The sequence below is a fragment of the Delphinapterus leucas genome, chromosome 17 (assembly GCF_059928025.1).
Source record: "Delphinapterus leucas isolate spDelLeu-1000000601 "Yukka" chromosome 17, BTC_Dleu_Yukka2, whole genome shotgun sequence".
NCBI lineage: Eukaryota > Metazoa > Chordata > Mammalia > Artiodactyla > Monodontidae > Delphinapterus > Delphinapterus leucas.
In genome coordinates this window covers 20,721,274-20,742,587 of record NC_143145.1, presented here as the reverse complement: position 1 = coordinate 20,742,587, position 21,314 = coordinate 20,721,274, and positions in this window count along the sequence as shown.

Sequence of the window (21,314 nt, the reverse complement as noted above, 5' to 3'; positions counted from 1 at the left end):
CCTGGGTACATGTCATTTTAATATTTTCTGTGATGAAATGGGAAGTCCGCATAAAGCACTTCTGCTGCGTGCAGAAGCATGATAGCTGTCTTGAGCAGAAGCACTTGTGCAATGGCTTGCGTGCGAGTGAGCTGGATTAACTGGGCTTTTTTCCCCACAAAATTCCCTTTTGGCTGAAAGAATGACAGACAAACTGTGGTTATTCAGACCTGAATATTGGGCACTTTCTCAAAAATGAATGAAATGAGAATGTCATTTCAGAGACAATGACAGTATTTTTGCTACTAATAAAATTTAAGTTTTCATGTGAAAATTAAGATAGAAAACTTAGTGTCTGCCACCGTGAGCTGGACAGTGTCCCAGTGCTTAAATATTTTTCTGAAGAGATGGGTGGTGATATTGATCACTGATTTTGTATACTGTCAGCGAAGTGTGGGAACATCTGGAAGATCTGCGTCACTCAGGAAATCAATATTTCCCAAATGACCAATGCACGATGATACAAAAATCATGCATGGGTAAGAGACAAAGTGCAAGGGATACTAATGGATCTTAAAGTATCTGAGCATGGAAATTTATTACCAAGTTTTCAGATTTCAAAAAACTACTACTTGTTGAGTTTGGGCATAATATCAAAGAAGAATTTCCACAATTATCTGAAAGACTTTTAAATACTCCCCCCACCTTTTCCTACTTCACATCTTTTCTTCATTTACTTTAACCAAAATAAAATATTACAACAAAGTGAATGCAAAAGCAGATATGAGAATCTAGCTGTCTCCTATTAAGTCAGATAAAGAGAAATTTGCAAAAATATAAAACAACACCGGTCTTTTCACTAAGGTTTCTGGTTTCAGAGAATACAATCATTTTCATTTTTAAAACATACCATTTATGTTCATATGAAATAGGTTTCTTGTTGCGATATTTAAATAAATTTATAATTTTTTAATTTATCAGTTCTAATTTCTAATAAGATATCTACATAAACCAAAGCTCTTTGAGGTCCTCAATAATTTGAAAGAGTTAAAAGAGGGTCCTGAGATCATTTTGCATTCTTGGTGGAAAGGGTGGAAAGAAAACCCAGGTGCCTGCCCTCACACTTTGGCAGCCAAAGCTGCCCTTGGAGGCTACCTCTACAGATGCTTTCATTAACCACTCCAGACCGTCTAGGGCAGGCACATGACCTAAGCTGGGCCAACTGGACTTTCTCTTCTGGAGTTTTAATTCTCAAATGAAATGAAACCATGACAGAAGATATTCATTCTACTTTTTGAGACGATCTGGAGTTTCCTGGTTCCTCTCTCTTCTAAGTCTGATTTCTCCAGCCCTTTTCCATCCCATGAAGCACCTTATAGCAGGACAAAGCATTTCTTTTTCCCCCTCCCAATTTTAGCCTAAATAGGATTCTGTTGCTTGCTACCCAGAATACTCAGTGGTACATTAATTTCTCACTTTACCTTTGTGTTTTCTCCATGCAGAAGTTCTGGCTTCCTTTGTGTTTTCTCCGTGCAGAAGTTCCGCTTTTTACATCGAATCCTTTGTGTCCTGATTGTGAAAGCTTTGTTCTTTGCCTCAGGGCAATGACCAAGAGCGTTGCAGCCTGCTCCTCTAGTCAATCTTAACGAGTGGGATCCAGGCTAAAAAACAACCAGTGCTGGTGAGAAACATGGCTGCTAAGGCATTTCCTGCTCATCACGGTTAAATGCTTCTTCACCTGGAGGAGCCCAGGCCATTTCCTGTTTAGCCAATTAAAGTCCGTTGTTCTGTTTTAATTTGAAGTATGTGGAAACATTGTCAAAACTAAAAGAGGCTCTAAAAACAACATGATGGTTTTGTTGTTATTATTATTATACAGTAAATGGGGAATCAATGGGACCTCCTGGAATCAGAAAACCAGAATTACTGTTCTAACTTTTCAACTCGCTCAAGGTATGTCATTGAACAAAGACTAGATGATCTCAGGAGCCCTTCCAGCTCTAAAGTTATATAATTTAAAGTTTAGCAGAGCATCACTAGCTATCACTTCCCTCTCCACACCTCCCTAAACAAAAAATCAATGCCACCTTTTCCTAGCGGTACTGCTGGGTAGTTAATAGGTCCACGCAGAGTCCCAAACCTGAGCAAACTGCCCTCACTTCTCTGAGTGTCAATTTTCTCATCTGAAAAATGGGAATGATGGTATCAAGGCATTGTTTTGTGGATAATGAGGTAGCGTGCATAACCCATTTAACACAGAGCCTGTAATAGAACAAATGCTTAATGAAGGCTATCCACAATTGTACTATAGCTACAGCAGAACGTAATCTCCACGGATTAGTCATCCTGTCACTGAATACATTTTTGCAGACAGCTTGCTATTTCTTCTTCCGTAATTCTAAATGCAAGTTACCTACAACTTGGAAAGAGTTAGGCTAAATTTATCACTTTGCATAGGATCAGCAAAAACAGTAATAGGATGTACTGTCAGTGAGTAATGGCATGTATTTGTAAAGGATCAGAGTTTCTTGCAAAGAAATGGAAGGATTCAGAACCCCATCTAGAAAAACACTTTTGCTGTTGAAAACTGATCTGTTTGCAAACTTTCAGTCCATCACTTCACTGAGAGGTGGCTCAGGAAACAAACCAAGAGAGCATCATGGGCAAACAGCTCACATTCAAAAGGAGCTGCCTCTTTGTCTTTCTTGTTCCCTATTATGGACTCAATTGAGTAGCCCTGCCCTCCCCCCCAGATTCATATGTTGAATCCCTAAGCCCCAGTATTTCAGAATCTAAATATATTTGGAGATAAGGTCTTTAAAGAGGTAATTAAATTAAAGTGAGGTCTTTAGGGGGAGCCTAGTCCAATATAGCTGGTGTCCTTATAAGAAGAGGAAATCTGGACGCAGACATGTACACAGAGGAAAGACCACATAAAGACAGAAGAAGAAGATCACCATCAAGCAGTGAGGCCTCAGAAGAAATCAACTGCCAACCAGCCCCTGATCTTCAACTTCCAGCCTCCACAACTGTGTGAAAATAAATCTCTGTTGTCTAAGCTAGCCTGTCTGTGGTTTTTGTTATGGCAGCCCTAACAGACTAATACAATCCCTAAGGCCTAGAAAAGTGTCCGGCACACAGTAGGTGTTTCATAATTATTTGTTAAATGAATACAAGAATAAATGAAACAGTTGACAGCCAACATCCAGGTTCTAAAGAAAGCTACTCCCAGACCACATCCAGCTACACTAGATATTTATTTACAGCCAGCAGAAAACAGCCACACAGGCACAGCTGGAAGTTCATCCAACTTCCAGCTCTATCCTTCCTGAGACTCAGAAGATACTTTGCACAAAAAGTCTCCGGGGCAAAGGCAACATTATTCCAGCAGAAGACTTTGTCTAGCATCCACTGGAGTCAGGACCAGGGCAATTTGGGAATCAAGGACATAAAAAGAAGCAGCTGCTTCTCATCTCTGAAGCAAAAGACAATTGTATTGTCGTGTCACTGAGTCTTGTCCAACTAGAAACCTCTCAAACTATTTGGAAGCACCCATGGGCATCAACGGAAATGCAGCATGAGAGCAGTCAACTCTGATGACTCCCAAAAGCACCACAGCTCAACTGGTAGATTGCCATCTTTTCTAAAAGTCTCCATTCCTTTTCTTTTTCCCTTTCATGGATGTGGATCCTGAGGCTAGTACGGTGAAGCAATCTGCCTAGGTCCTAAATTAGTTAGCTGCGGTATCAATTAAGCTGCTTTCACAGGCAGATAAAAGCAGCAATGATTCAAGCAGCTGTAAACAATTAGGAAATTTACTGGTTCACAGAACTGCAAGTCCAGGAGTGATATATCATTTAGGATTACTCTATCTAGAAGCCCCAAACTATGCTCAAGGATTCAGATTCCTTCTGTCAGCCATTCATGGTTTCAGTGTTACCCTAAAGATAGCTCCTTTCATGGTCATGAGATGGTGGCTCCTTATTTCACATTTAGTAGTCAAAAAGAATCACTTTAAGAAAGTGTCCCTAAAGGGTAAGCAAGAGCATTTTTAGAATTCCCAGCAGACTTCACCTCATTTCTCAGTGGCCCAGTTTGGGTTCACATGATCAACCAGTGCTTGGCAAAGGAGGATAGGATTGTCTTAAGCCAACCAGGCATATTCCTAAACCAGAAAGATGCTGCTCTCTTAAGAAGGAAGGCAGAAAGTATGCGAGATAGGCAATCAACAAGGTCCACGAGGGTGACCCAACTGGAGTTTGAACAAGGTCTGTCTCATACCAATGGCCGTGCTCTTTCCTGTCTACCATGTTATTTCTTATCTGAAAAAACTTTAAAACTTACTAGCCAAGTAAATGAAAAAATGGTTAGTCCCATTGTTAAACAACTTTTTTCTCACACAAGAATGGCAGCATGGTTTCTTTAGTGAATTTCTCACTATTAAAAGAGGCTACAGGGCTTCCCTGGTGGCGCAGTGGTTGAGAGTCCGCCTGCCGATGCAGGGGACACGGGTTCGTGCCCCGGTCCGGGAAGATCCCACATGCCGAGGAGCGGCTAGGCCCGTGAGCCATGGCCGCTGAGCCTGTGCGTACGGAGCCTGTGCTCTGCAATGGGAGAGGCCACACAGTGAGAGGCCCTCATACTGCAAAAATAAAATTAAATAAAATAAAAGAGGCTACAGTATAGAAAGTTCTGATTTTCCTAGAACTTTCAAGAATAACTCAAGATCCTTCTGTATAAAAACCATCTCCTCCCTTGCCCCAACCTTTTGTACATTAAGTGTAATTGGGGCTACTCTAGAACACTAGAAGCCACTATTTTATTACAAAGAGTATTTTGCTGCTCATTAAGTAGATACAGAACACTTAAGGAAAGCTCAGTAAATTATCGGCTCTGGTTCTCAGGAGGAGACCATCATGACTGCCAACCTCGTGCTCTGACCTGAGGGGCATCCCTGGGGGGTGTGGTGGGGGCATGCTGGGGAAGCTCTAGCTCCTTCCTCCAGAAGTCTTGGCACTGGAGGCTGCTTTCTTTGAGCCCAGCACTCCAGGAAACTGACCCCGATTGTTTGGCTCAGACAATCATGATCCTCTTTAGAGTTTGCAGCAGCTGAGAGCAAGTGAGACAAATGAAGAAATTAGAACCATACTCAGGCTTCACCAAACCTTGGGCCCCAGCCCAGAAGGGCCCACTGAGAGAATCCCATGTACAACCCACAGCACTTGAGCACCTATCATATCAGGTTAGTTTCAAGAGCGTGGGCTTCCGTAGAGCAGAGGAACGCGGTTCAGGAAGGAGAAGGGGCAACGTCCCCCAAAAGATAAAGGTGCCACAAGCAATCCCAAATCCAGACAAGAACCTAAATCCAAATTCCACCCTCAAACCAGCTTCTTCCCCTCAGTTCTTTTATTCTATGAACGGCTTCACCATCTGCCCATCACTCAAGCTTGAAGCCTCGCAGTCAGGGTGAAGGAGTCCTGTCTCTCGTCCTGCGTTCCTAATCAGGTGTCAAGACCTGTCAGCTCTGTCTCCCTGACACCTCTTCTTTCTGCCCCTTCCTCTTCATTCTATTTGCCGTCACCCTAATTCAGACCCTCATTAGCTCTTGCTTGGATCATTGAAATGGCCTCATAACTGGTCTATCCACCTCCCATCTCTCTGCTGTTCGAGTCACTCTCCTGATTGCTGAATTGATATTCAGACAGCACAGCTCCAATTCTGTCATATCCCTGCTTGAAAGACTTCAGTGAGTCTTCTTTTCCTACAAAAATAAACCCCAACCCTTATCCTAGCATTTGAGATCCTCGGTGTTCTGACATCCCCAACTTCATCTTCGAACCCTCCTCTGTTTATAATCATTCATGCAGGGCTTCTCAGGATTGCTCAAGCATGCTTCCCATTTCCCTCTCCAGCCGCTACCCAGGAATCAGCCTGTACCTGGAACCCTTCAAATTCCCATTTCCAGCTGCCATCCACCCTCTGAGATCCAGCTCCAATGCCATGGCCTTTGAGGTCACACTTACCAGTTGTGACCTTGCCATGCCATCCTCTGAAAATCCAGAAGGCGCTATCTTTCTCTTATTGCATTCACACTTCTATTTTTCAAATATAAGCCATAGTTTTCCCATTGTATTCAACTCATTTATTCATTAATTCAACAAATATTTATTGAGTAGACTATTATTGTTGCTGTAGACACTAGGGATACAATAATGAATGCACAGAATAGGCAAAAACCCTGCTTAGAGGTTACATTTTATTAGAGGGGAAAATAATAATATTGAAAAGAAAAATCTGTAATATATTAAATAGTGGTAAAGAGGAATGATAAAGCAGGGAACCCTTCACAGGAAGGGTTTGACATTTTAGATATAGTTGTCAGGAAAGCACCAACTATGATGGTGACTTGAGTGAAATTCTGAAAGAAGTGAGGGAACAAACCATGCAGATATCTTGGGAGAAGAGCACCCAAGGCAGAAGGAACAGAAAATGCAAAGCCCTTGAAGCAGAAATTTGCCTGGTACGTTCAAAGAAAAGAGATGGGACGTGAATGGAATGAATCAAGGCTGAGTAACAGAGCGTCCCTGAATACAAAGATTGTGTTTGAAGGAAAAGATGGAGATACAGTAGAATCTTCCTCCAAAGTAGACGTGAAATGATATTGACTGAATTAATGAACATCTTCATTCATTTTTTCATTTTTACGCTTACACATGGACTCTTTTTTTTTTCTTTAAGAGTTCTCATTACTTCTTTTCACGCAGGCCTACAGGAAATCAGCTTTCTCCATTTTTTATTTGTGTTGAAATGTCGATTTCATTCTCACTTATAAAGGATATGTTTTTCAGGGTTAAGTATTCTATGTTGCCATCGTTTTCTTTCAGAGACTTAAATCTCCTTTCCATTGCATCCTGGCTTCTGTACTTTCTGTGAAAAAGTCAGCTGATTACCTCATTGAAGTGATGTTGAAGTTTGATCCTTTCAACTCTGGATGCTTTTCAGATTTTCTCTTTTTCTTGTTCTTTCAGAAGCTTATCCTGAAGCGTCTAGATGTGCTTTTCTTTAGATTTGTTCTGCCTGGGATTCACATACATTCTTGCATCTTTGGGTTGATATCAATTATCCATTTGGGGAAATCCTTAACCACTTTCTCTTTGGATATTGTGATGCTCACTTTCTTGTAAGATGGCAGTTATACATCTATTTGGTGTTTTCATTGCCTCTCGTGTCTTTTATGCTCTTTCCCATACTTGACATTTTGTCTCTCGCCACTCTCAATCTGAGGTTTTCTATTTACTTATATTTTCCAGTTTACTAATCTCTTCACCTATGCTCAATCAGCTGCGAAATAAATCTTTTAAATTCTTAAATTCAGTCACTGTGTTTTTTGGTTTTATGGTTTCCATTTGATCCTTTTTTTAAAATAGATTTCAGGATTTTGGTGAAGGTTTCCATACTGTCATTTATTTTCTTGAACACATTAATGACAGTCATTTTAAAGTCTATATCTGACTAGTTCCAATTTTGGATCATCTGTATTTCTGTCCTATTATTCATTTTTCTCTGTGTCCAGTTTTGGGTAGGACTTACAATTTTTGGGGTTTTTTTGTTTGTCTGGTTTGGCTTGGTTTTTGCGGTACACGGGCCTCTCACCACTGTGGCCTCTCCTGCTGCGGAGCACAGGCTCCAGACGCGCAGCCCCAGTGGCCATGGCTCACGGGCCCAGCCGCTCCGCGGCATGTGGGATCCTCCTGGACCGGGGCACGAACCCGTGTCCCCTGCATCGGCAGGCGGACTCCCAACCACTGCACCACCAGGGAAGCGCAGACTTACAATTTTTGATTGAATGCCAGATATTGCATATGAAAAACTGTAAACACTTTGGATGATGTTATTTTCCTGCAGAGATGATGTTACCCAGTCAAATGGCCGGTAGCCAAATAGGACATGTTTCCATTAATTATTGCTGCTAAACAAAACCACTCCAAAAGTAAGTTGTGTAAGAAAACAAGAATTTATCATGTTCATGATTCTTGGGGCCAGGAATTCAGGCAGAATCCAGCAGGGATACTTAACCTCTGTTCCATGCTGTCTAGGGTCATAGCTGTGGTGGTTCAGATAGCTGGAAATGATTGAGATAATCAAATAGAACCATATGTCTGGGGCCTCTGTTCTTCTCTATGTGGTATCTGCTAGGGAGCTGGCTCCTTTACTCACATGCTTGTTCCCTGGGATGGGATAGCTGGTACAGATGAGAGTAGCTGGAATCACTTTCCACACATTGTGGTATCAAGGTAGTAGGACGTCTTGAGAAGCAACTGGCTTCCCAAAGAGTGGGCATGCCAGTAGAGAACATTCCAAAAGGCCCAGGTGGAAGGTACAATACTATTTTGTCTTAGCCTCAGAAGTCCCAGAGAGGGACTTCCCTGTGATCCAGTGGGTAAGACTCTGCACTCCCAATGCAGAGGGCCTGGGTTTGATCCCTGGTCGGGGAACTAGATCCCGCATGCATGCCGCAATTAAAAAAAAAAAAAAGATCCCACATGGCCCAAAGAAGATCCCACGTGCTACAACAAAGACCTGGCGTGGCCAAAACAAATAAATGAATAAATAAAAATCTTAAAATAAAAAAGTCCCAGAGAGTCACTTGTATCTTTGCATCAATTGACGGAGCAGTTTCAAGGAGAGAAGAGTGGTGAAATTGGTGAAGTAGATTGTCTCAGTCCCATTAGCAGTCTCAAATCTAGATTTCAGACTTTGATAGTCTTCTCGATTTCTGTTTGCCTTTAGTCCTAGAGTCTAGCACTTCAGGGGTCCCAACTAAGAATCTGGGATATTTAAGAGGCCCCTCTTCCTTCATTGCGCTTGGATTATAATCTGTGTCCCCTCAGTACTGGGAAGCTACCAAAACTTGGTTTTCATCCTGTGAATTTCACTCAGTTTATTACCTACTGTCTCCTCCCTTCAGCATCTTATCTTCAGATTCTTGTTGTCTCAAGTCATAACTGCCTCCATGGTCCAAACCTGATTTTTTTCTCTGTAACGCCATGAGATTTCCAAGAGCTCTGCCAGATCTCTGCTTCTTTTGGCATTTCTCTACCCAGCTTCTCAGCCCCTTACCCTGCAAAGCTTAATGAATAGGCAAATGCTCCCCAGGGAAAAGTGGGGCACAGAATTATTGTGCTTACCTCATTAATTTCCCCTTTCCTCTCTATCTAGGCCCCTCACCCATTTTTTGGAAACAGATTTTTTGTGCTTTTCTAGTTGTCTTGATGGTAGGTTTGGGCCACTACCAGCTATACCACGATAGACAGAAGGGAAGTCCACAGACTTTTATTTGAATGAAGTGTCCTGGTCTGCCACTCATACCACTGTATGTTACGTTCCTGATTATCCTATTCTCCTACCTTCTGACATATTTTCATAACATGGAATCTTCTTGTGCTTTTACATACTCTCCAGTTGTGACACGGACCACAATAGCTCTGGTCCACCAAGACCATGATGTCCCTTGTGCATGATATGGACACTGTCTATGCTTCTTCTGACCTCTCCAAACAAATACCTTGCTAGGAGACATCTAGTTCCCAGCCTTCAGTTAAGATAGAGATTCCTTCATAGCTCACCATGGTAGTGAGAGCAGGATGAGGGTATAAGCCACCGTCAGTGTCCTTCACGTCCCACCCATGGAGGTAGAAAACAATGAAACGTGTCCCAGACTTACCTAGAAGACTGCTTTGTGCTCTTATACTCTGATTCATAATTCACTGCATGGTTTTAAGGTTGCTGCTTTGCATAACTACCAAAACAGAAAAAAATCTAACCTCTCTAATAATAACGAATTGAGTTAAAAAAATACCATCCATACTCACCCCTTCCTCTCTCCAGAGTACAGTAATTTTTGTTCTAGGTTGCTAAATATATCAACTGATGAACCACTACCCATCTGGTGGTATGAAAAGGAAAGTAACTGTAAAAAACAGAAGAGGCAAAGGAGCCTCAGCTTCCTGCTTCACCTGTTAGCATTCTTCCCTGAGTGCTAGGCTTGCCAAGATTGATGTCAGATGCAGCCTCAGAGCTCTTCTACATTAACAGAAAAGCATCAGGGCCTCAGAGAAGAAAGTCTTTCCTTAGTGACACCTCCTGCAGCCAGATCTGGTTAATGTGTGTGTGTATGTGTGTGTACTAGTGGTTTGGTAGATGGGAAAGAACTTTCTGATGATTTTTAAATTAATTTTTGTAGCTTAAGGGCTTTTTCTAGAAGAGGATAAGGCTTAAGTTAGTCAAGGGTTAGTGCTAATGGACACCTCACAAATAATTTTTGAATGAATGAGTGTGAATAAATGAATGACTAGTAGAGCTATGCACGCCCCCTTTAATGGAAATCAAAACACAAAACAAAACATCAGTTCTCCCAAGACTAGCACGGAAAGGAGACCGTCCAGTTGGGGAGTGTGGGAGGGTGGAGAATATCCATTTGAACCTTTTGCCCTTGTTGTAGATTCTGCCTTTGATTTCTCAAAGCACAGTAGAAACAAGGGCCAGTATGATTAGAAATGATTTTACTGAAGCTGGGGGACAACAGAAGAAAAGTGAAAGAAGCATGAGATTAGGTATTCTGATTGGCAAGACACAGTGTTCCCTCTGCTTTCAAAAGTTCAGTTAACATTAACACACGATCCTCACCAAAAAAGTGCTTCCAACTACCTACTCTGCTTCCACATTATAAAGGGCATTTTTAACCACTCCTACCTGAATTTATCTTCCCAAGTCTTCCAAATTCTTCCCAGATATTCAGTCAACAAACATTCATTGAATGCTAACTCTGGGTCGGCACTATCTAATGACTAGTCGACAAAATGACAAAGACACCCTCTCTGCTCTCACTTATCTCCCCATCTTGTGCCAGACAGGCACCTAAACAGAAAAGTCCAGCCTAGCATGGTATGTGCTAAGAAAGAAATATGCACAGGATGCTATGATAGAACAGGTGAAGAGGACCCAATACACTTTGGGAATGGGACTAGGGAGAATGGATCAGAAATTCTGGAGGAAGGATTGGCTGAGTTCCATCTTAAAACATCAATGAATAATCACCTGACATAGGTTGGAGAAGGAAAGAGAAAAGGATCCCAGGCCACAGGCACAGCATGAGCGAAGGTAAAGAGGTTAAATACAGCAAAACATGTGAATGTAGCTATAAACAGTTCACTTTGCTTTAAAAAAAAAAAAGAGGAAACTTGAAAGGACACAACAGGCTTCAGGGGTAAGGGGGTCTTGGGAGACCTAGAAAGCCATGTAAAGGAGTCTCACCTCAATCAGGTATTCGAGAATCATTGAATGCTTGCAGGCAGCAGAGGGATGTTATCATATTATTTAGATAATCCACTCCACATATCAATACATTTTGGGGGGGTATATATGCATTTCTCTAAGAAATTGGCCCATAGCTTTCATCAGATTCTGAAAGGCATCAATGGTGCAAAAGGATTACGGACACTGGTATAAGAAGTAATACTAAATATGAACATGCATCAGAAATGTCTGATCATATTTAAAAATATTCAGATGATAGGACCCACCCCATGCTTCTGAATCAGACTCTGGACGTGGGCTTAGAAATCCATGTATATTTTAAAATCTCCTTTATTAGTGCTGATAGACAGATAAGTTTAAGAGCCACTGGTCAGGTCTACGAGGGCTAGACCTTCACTTTTACCTACCTAGGACTCAACCACATGCTTCCATTTTCTGTTTCCTTTCACTTAGTCACATCATAAGTGACCTCATCCCTCAAGTGAGGTCCTAACTCCACCTAAGGATGTGGCCTTACTCTTGAAGATTACAATATAGTAAACATAATTGAATAATTTTCATGCAAGAGCCATGACCCACCTTGAGTAATGCAACGGAGTTATCCTCCTGAGTGACCTGTGACCCATGCTAATTAGCAAAGGGTACTCAGCTTTTCAGTGACCAACCTGGAAGTAGTTTCAAGCATCCATTTCTAAGGTGTTCACCTAAATAACATGAGGACAGTTGTTATTGTAATTAAAGATTCGGGCATATAGTGCAGAGTCACTTAGTTGAAGCAGCTTGAGGCTGTATTTTTATAGACACTATAAGTAGATGGGTGAGGAAAAAAAGGGGCCTCAAAATAAAGTATTTAGACAATGTTATGCAAAAAATAGCTGAAGGAATTTGTTTCTGCCAATATCTTGAAGCTATAAATAAGGAGTTAGGAAGCAAAAAGAAGAAACTAGGGTGTAATGCTTCTGAAATGTGCTTAGCTTAAAGAGATTTTTTCTTCAAAAAAAAATCTACATAGGTCGTAGATATAATATTCAGTGAAAAATTGGAATGTTCTCTTCCTTACCTAAGGCAGGGGGTGGAATACATACTCATTTATTGGAAAAACTAGGTCAGATTACATCCATTCATAGATAGTCTAAGATAGAGCCAGGCCAATAGTTTGGGATCATGAAGAAAAACACATTTTTTCCCACATCTACCAAAAATACAAATGTCTACTCTCCTGTAGCCCTGACCACTCTTCCCATCTTCAGGAGCAGTTTTACACACCATGACCATGCAGCAATTACTTCCACCAAGTGGTTCATGGCATGAATCATATTCTCGGTAATGTCTACACACTGATTGATCCCTTGACACAGAGCGGCTTGGATTTAGAGGTGGGTTCATTTGCCCACTAAATTCCCCAGGCCAATGAATTCAACCCAATTTTAGGACCACAGGAAATTGATAATTTTCATCAGCCACTGGCACTCCCACCAGTTTGGATAGCAAACAGTAGCAGAAGGTTTGGTGGGATTTGACATACTATAGTAGTGGAAATGTATAAACTGGAAGATGAAATGTTCTTATAAAACTGTAATCCAATATTTGGAAAGACCATTTAAGAAACATGACCATCTTAATTAAAAATTTTTTAAAAATTAAAAAAAATAAACGTGACCATCTTCGTCGAAAACAGAAAAGTCTCAGAAATAGGAACAGCCAAGAGGAGCCTCAGGAAACATGACAACCAAATGTAATGTGGTGTCCTGGATGTGATCCTAAGGTAAGAAAGGGACACTAGGTAAAAAATAAAGAAATCTGTAATGTATGGGTTTTCGTTAATGGTAATGTGGTAATGTATCAATGTTGGTTTCAGACTAATGGAAGGTGTTAACTGGATTTGGAAAGTATGGGAACTCTCCTTACTGAACTTCTCCCTTTTTTCTTTTATAAATCTAAAGCTGTTATAGAAAAATACTATTAAGAAACATGACCATCTTATTTAGTAGTAAAAGGTAGGTTCTTGGTGCTTAAATTTCTATGGCTTTGAGGATTTAGAAAAACATTTCTCATCCTGGTATCAGTGGAATCCCAGGAGTCCATGGATAGCCTCCAGGGAATCCATGAAACTCTCACCTCCATGAAACACTTTTATAGTACATCAAATATTGTGTGCATATAGCATATATATATATATATATATACATACATACACACACACATATATATACATATATATATGTGTGGTGTATGTATGTATATATATATATATATATTATATATATATATATATGCCAGAGATCATAACTTTGATGGAATCTCAAAGGCATCTGAGACCCAAAATAGTTGAAAACAATTGCCTTCTCATCCCACAGTAGGATAAAACCTACATTTCTAAGTCCCAAATGTCTTACTATGGTGCACTCACACTACTTTTTGTAAAGGTGCTGCTTTGTCTTCTTATTGGCTAATATTTGAGGTCCCCATTAGCCAGGGTTGGAATCTTTGCATGTTATTTAAATTATTTTCAAAACTGTGTTTCTCTTATTGTTAGTGAATTTGCATATACTTAACATTTTTTAACAACTGAGGTATAAATAACATACAATAAAATTCACAAATATTAGGTATACAGTTCCTTTGCTTTTGAAAAGTATACACACTGATATACCCACCTCCCAAATCAAGGTATAGAAAGATTTCCATTACCCCAGGGAGTTTCCTCATAATGCTTCTAGATACTTCTCACCTGTTCCCCATCCCAGAGGCAACCACTATTCTTATCACCATATATTAGTTTTGCCTATTTCAAACTTGACAGAAATATTTTCCTAATGGTGTCTTTTCATGAAAAGAAACTTCCAATTTTGATGAAGACCAATTTATTTTTATAATTAGTAATTTTTTTAATCCCCAGAAATTTTTGCTTATTCTAAAGCCAAGATCAAAAGACAGTCTCCAATCTTTTATTTTTTTAACATCTTTATGGGAGTATAATTGCTTTACAATGGTGTGTTAGTTTCTGTTTTATAACACAGTGAATCAGTTACACATATACATATATCCCCATATCTCCTCCCTCTTGCATCTCCCTCCCTCCCACCCTCCCTATCCCACCCCTCTAGGTGGTCACAAAGCACCGAGCTGATCTCCCTGTGCTATGTGGCTGCTTCCCACTAGCTATCTACCTTACGTTTGGTAGTGTATATATGTCCATGCCACTCTCTCACTTCATCCCATCTTACCCTTCCCACTCCCCATGTCCTCAAGGCCATTCTCTCCGTCTGCATCTTTATTCCTGTCCTGCCCCTAGGTTCTTCAAAACCTTTTTTTTGTTTTATTCCACATATATGTGTTAGCATACGGTATTTGATTTTCACTTTCTGATTTACTTCACTCTGTATGACAGACTCTAGGTCCATCCACCTCACTACAAATAACTCAATTTCGTCTCTTTTTATGGTTGAGTAATATTCCAATGTATATATCTGCCACATCTTCTTTATCCATTCATCTGTCGATGGACACTTAGGTTGCTTCCATGTCCTGACTATTGTAAACAGAGATGCAATGAACATTGTGGTACATGGCTCTTTTTGAATTATGGTTTTCTCAGGGTATATGCCCAGTAGTGGGATTGCAGAGTCGTATGGTAGTTCTATTTTTAGTTTTTTAAGGAACCTCCATACTATTCTCCATAGTGGCTGTATCAATTTACATTCCCACCAACAGTGCAAGAGGGTTCCCTTTTCTCCACACCCTCTCCAGCATTTACTGTTTGTAGATTTTTTGATGATGGTCATTCTGACTGGTGTGAGGTGACACCTCATTGTAGTTTTGATTTGCATTTCTCTAATGATTAGTGATGTTGAGCATCTTATCATGTGTTTATTGGCCATCTGTATATCTTCTTTGGAGAAATGTCTATTTAGGTCTTCTGCCCATTTTTCGATTGGGTTGTTTGTTTTTTTGATATTGAGCTGCATGAGTTGCTTGTAAATTTTGGAGATTAATTAATTTCTTGGGGTAGGATTGTATTGCTATAAACTTCCCTCTTAGAACTGCTTTTGCTGCACCCCATAGGTTTTGGGTCGTCGTGTTTTCATTGTCATTTGTTTCTAGGTATTTCTTGATTTCCTCTTTGATTTCTTCAGTGATCTCTTGGTTAGTTAGTACTGTGTTGTTTAGCTTCCATGTGTTTATATTTTTTACAGATTTTTCCCTGTAATTGATATCTAGTCTCATAGCGTTGTGGTCGGAAAAGACAGTTGATAAGATTTCAATTTTCTCAAATTTACTGAGGCTTGATTTGTGACCCAAGATATGATCTATCCTGAAGAATGTTCCATGAGCACTTGAGAAGAAAGTGTATTCTGTTGTTTTTGGATGGAATGTCCTATATATATCAATTTAGTCCATCTTGTTTAATGTATCATTTAAAGCTTGTGTTTCCTTATTTATTTTCATTTTGGATGATCTGTCCACTGGTGAAAGTGGGGTGTTAAATCCCCTACTATGATTGTGTTACTGTTGATTTCCCCTTTATGGCTGTTAGCATTTGCCTTATGTATTGAGGTGCTCCTATGTTGGGTGCATAAATATTGACAATTGTTATATCTTCTTCTTGGATTGATCCCTTGATCATTATGTTCTGTCCTTCTTTGTCTCTTGTAGTAGTCTTTACTTTAAAGCCTATTTTGTCTCATATGAGAATTGGTACTCCAGCTTTCTTTTGATTTCCATTTGCATGGAATATCTTTTTCCATGCCCTCACTTTCAGTCTGTATGTTTCCCTAGGTCTGAAGTGGGTCTCTTGTAGACAGCATATATACAGATCTTGATTTTGTATCCATTCAGCCAGTCTATGTGTTTTGGTTGGAGCATTTAATTCATTTACATTTAAGGCAGTTATCGATATGTATGTTCCCATTACCATTTTCCTAATTGTTTTGGGTTTGTTATTGTAGGTAGGTCTTTTCCTTCTCTTGTGTCTCCTGCCTAGAGAAGTTCCTTTAGCATTTGTTATATGCTGGTTTGGTAGTGCTGAATTCTCTTAGCTTTTGCTTGTCTGTAAAGGTTTTAATTTCTCTGTCGAATCTGAATGAGATCCTTGCTGGGTAGAGTCATCTTGGTTGTAGGTTCTTCCATTTCATCACTTTAAATATGTCCAGCCACTCCCTTCTGGCTTGCAGAGTTTCTGCAGAAAAATCAGCTGTTAACCTTATGGGGATTCCCTTGTATGTTATTTGTTGTTTTTCCCTTGTTGCTTTTAATATTTTTTCTTTGTATTTAATTTTTGATAGTTTGATTAATATGTGTCTTGGCATGTTTCTCCTTGGATTTATCCTGTATGGGACTCTCTGTGCTTCCCGGACTTGACTGACTATTTCCTTTCCCATATTAGGGAAGTTTTCTACTATGATCTCTTCAAATATTTTTTCAGTCCCTTTCTTTTTCTCTTCTTCTGGGACCCCTATAATTCGAATGTTGGTGCATTTAATGTTGTCCCAGAGGTCTCTGAGACTGTCCTCAATTCATTTTTTTCTTTAATCTTCTCCGCGGTAGTTATTTCCACCATGTTATCCTCCAGGTCATTTATCCGTTCTTCTGCTTCAGTTATTCTGCTATTGATTACTTCTAGAGAATTTTTAATTTCATTTATTGTGTTGTTCATCATTGTTTGTTTGCTCTTTAGTTCTTCTAGTTCCTTGTAAAACATTTCTTGTATTTTCTCCATTCTCTTTCCAAGATTTTGGATCATCTTCAGTATCATTACTCTGAATTCTTTTTCAGGTAGGCTACCTTTCCTCTTCATTTGTTTGGTCTGATGGGTTTTCACCTTGCTCCTTCATCTGCTGAGTGTTTCTCTGTCTTCTCATTTTGCTTAACATACTGTGTTTGGGGTCTCCTTTTCGCAGGCTGCAGGTTTGTAGTTCGCATTGTTTTTGGTGTCTGTCCCCAGTGGTTAAGGTTGGTTCAGTGGGTTGTGTAGGCCTTCTGGTGGAGGGGACTGGTGCCTGTGTTCTGGTGGATGAGGATGGATCTTGTCTTTCTGGTGGGCAGGTCCACATCTGGTGGTGTGTTTTGGGGTGTCTGTGACCTTATTATGATTTTAGGCAGCCTCTCTGCTAATGGTTGGGGTTGTGTTCCTGTCTTGCTAGTTGTTTGGCATAGGGTGTCCTGCACTGTAGCTTGCTGGTCGTTGAGTTGAGCTGGGTCTTAGCATTGAGATGGAGATCTCTGGGAGAGCTTTCACCATTTGATATTCTGTGGAGCTGGGAGGTCTCTGGTGGACCAATGTCCTGAACTCGGCTCTCCTACCTCAGAGGCACAGGCCTGACCGCCAGCCAGAGCATTAAGACCCTGTCATCCACATGGCTCAGAAGAAAAGTGAGAAAAAAAGAGAGAAAGGGAGAAAGAGAGAAAGGGAGAAAGAAGAAAGAAAGAAAGAAAGAAAGAAAGAAAGAAAGAAAGAAAGAAAGAAAGAAAGAAAGAAAGAAAGAAGAAAGAAAGAAAGAAATTAAAACAAAAAGAATTATTAAAAATAAAAAAAAGGGCTTCCCTGGTGGCGCAGTGGTTGAGAGTCCACCTGCTGATGCAGGGGGCACGAGTTCGTGCCCCGGTCCAGGAGGATCCCACATGCCGCGGAGCAGCTGCGCCTGTGAGCCATGCCCGCCGAGCCTGCGCGTCCAGAGCCTGTGGTCCACAACGGGAGAGGCCACAACAGTGAGAGGCCCGCGTACCACAAAAAAATAATAATAAAAATTAAAAATAATAAAAATTTAAAAAAATTAAAAAGTAATAAAAAGAAAGAAAGAAGAAAGAAAGAAAAAGAAGAGAGCAACCAAACCGAAAAGAAATCCACCAATGATAACAAGTGCTAAAAACTATACTAAAAACAACAGACAGACAGAACCCTAGGACAAATGGTAAAAGCGAAGCTATACAGACAAAAATCACACAAAGGGGTATACACATACACACTCACAAAAAGAGAGAAAGGACTATATATATATATATATATATATATATATATATATATATATAAAGGAAGAGAGCAACCAAATGAATAAACAAATCTACCAGTGGTAATAAACTCTAAATACTAAACTAAGATAAACATAAAACCAGAAACAAATTATATGTAGAAAGCAAACCCTAAGTCTACAGTTGGTCCCAAAGTCCACCACCTCAATTTTGGGATGATTCGTTGTGTATTCAGGTATTCCACAGATGCAGGGTACATCAAGTTCATTGTGGAGATTTAATCCACTGCTCCTGAGGCTGCTGGGAGAAATTTCCCTTTCTCTTCTTTGCTCACACAGCTCCAGGCAGCTTTGGATTTGGACCCGCCTCTGCGTGTAGGCCACCTGAGGGCGTCTGTTCCCACACAGACAGGAGGGGGTAAAACAGTGGCTGATTAGGGGGCTCTGGCTCACTCAGGCCGGGGTCGGGAGGGGTACGGACTGTGGGGCGAGCCTGCGGTGGCACAGGCCGGTATGACTTTGCAACTGCCTGAGGCGGGCTGTGTGTTATCCTGGGGAAGTTGTCCCTGGATCACGGGGCCAGCAGTGGCGGGCTGCACAGGCTCCCAGGAGGGGAGTGTGGTAGTGACCTGTGCTTGCACACAGGATTCTTGGTGGCTGCAGCAGCAGCCTTAGCATTTCATGCCCGTCTCTGCCGTCTCTGGTGTCCGCGCTGATAGCCACAGCTCGTGCCCATATCTGGAGCTTGTTTAGGCGGTGCTCTGAATCCCCTCCCCTCGCACAACCTGAAACAATGGTCTCTTGCCTCTTCCACAGGTCCAGACTTTTTCCCAGATGCCCTCCCGGCTAGCTGTGGCACACTAGCCCCCTTCAGGCTGTGTTCACGCCGCCAAACCCAGTCCTCTCCCTGGGATCCGACCGAAGCCCGAGCGTCTGCTCCCAGCCCCCACCCGCCCCGGCGGGTGAGCAGACAAACCTCTCGGGCTGGTGAGTGCCGGTCGGCCCTGATCCTCCGTGCGGGAATCTCTCCACTTTGCCCTCCGCACCCCTGTTGCTGCGCTCTCCTCTGTGGCTCCGAAGCTTCCCCCTCCACCACGCGCAGTCTCCACCCGCAAAGGGGTTTCCTAGTGTGTGGAAACCTTTCCTCCTTCACGGCTCCCTCCCACTGGTGCAGATCCCGTTCCTATTCTCTTGTCTCTGTTTATTCTTTTTTCTTTTGCCCTACCCAGGTATGTGGGGAGTTTCTTGCCTTTTGGGAAGTCTGAGGTCTTCTGCCAGCGTTCAGTAGGTGTTCTGTAGGAGCTGTACCACATGTAGATGTATATCTGACGTATCTGTGGGGAGGAAGGTGATCTCCATATCTTACTCCTCCGCCATCTTGAAGGTCTCTTTCTCCAATCTTTTCTTAAATGCAGTTGATTTTGATATGTTGACCTTCCCCCCCCGTCAGCTTTATTGAGATATAAGTGACATATAACACTGTGTAAGTTTAAGATATACAACATAATGATTTGATATATGTAATATATTGCAAAATGATTACCATAATAAGGTTAGTTAACACATCCATCACCTCACATAGTTACAATTTGTGTGTGTGTGTGTGTGTGTGTGTGTGATGGGAACTTTTAAGATCTACTTTCTTAGCAACCTTCAAATATAAAACACAGTATTGTTAGCTATAGTCCCCATGCTGTACATTACATCTCCAGAACTTATCTTATAACTGGAAGTTTTTACCTTTGACTACTTTTCCCCATTTCCCTACCTTGCAGCCACCTCTCTATTGTCTATTTCTATGAGTTTGTTTTTCTCTTTAGATTCGACACATAAGTGAGATCATACAGTATGTGTCTTACTCTGACTTATTTCAGTGAACGTAATGCCCTCAAAGTTCATCTATGTTGTTGCAAATGACAGGCTTTCCTTATTTTTCTAAGGCTGAATAACATTCCATTATATATAATATCTATATAGAAAGATAGATACAGATATGTAGATATATATTTCATTTTCTTTATCCATTCATCCATTATTAGACACATTTGTTTCCGCATCTTGGCTAATGTAACTAATGCTACAGTGAACATGGGGGTGCAGATATTTCTTTATCATAGTTGATTTCATTTCCTTCAGAAACAGACTCAAAAGTGAGATTGCTGGATAATACGGTAGTTCTATTTTTTTTTGCGGTACGCGAGCCTCTCACTGTGTGGCCTCTCCCGTTGCGGAGCACAGGCTCCAGACGCACAGGCTCAGCGGCCATGGCTCACAGGCCCAGCCACTCTGCGGCACGTGGGATCCTCCCGGACCGGGGCACGAACCCGTGTCCCCTGCATCGGCAGGCGGACTCTCAACCACTGCGCCACCAGGGAAGCCCGGTAGTTCTATTTTTAATGTTTTGAGGACCTATACTATAGATTGAGGTCTGCAGCTGCCCACCATTTCAAGACAAAAGAATTGAATGTAACGACCACTGTAAAAAAAAGAAAAGAAAATTCGTAAAGCTATCACTGCAGCTATGCCAGCAGGTGTGAAAACCTTGCACTTTTTATGAAATATCTTTTTATCTCGTATTGAAAATGCAGCTTTTCTGTAGATGCAGGATTGCTATAAGAAAGGCATACCTATAGACTCAACACAATCTGAGAAAAAACAAAGTCATTACATGGTAACTTAAAGCAAAATGGAAGGCGAAGGATTTAAAGCTGGAGAATTTAACGCCAGCAAATGATGGTTTTAGAAAGAGGTTTGGCTTAAAAAAAATATATCAAGACAGGAGATGCAGCTTCTGCCAACAGAGAGGTAGCAGACCAGTTCCCTGACGCCACGAAGAAAATCAGTGAGGAGAAAGGATATCTGCCTGAACAGGTTTTTAATGCAGACGAAAGTGCCCTGTTCTGGAAAAAATGCCACAAAGGACATTGATTAGTAAGGAAGAGAAGTGAGCACCAGGATTGAAGACAGGAAGGAATAAGAGAAGTCTACTGTTTTGTGCAAATGCAGTTGTGTTTATAATCAGGACTGCCCTTACTTATAAAGCTGCTAAAG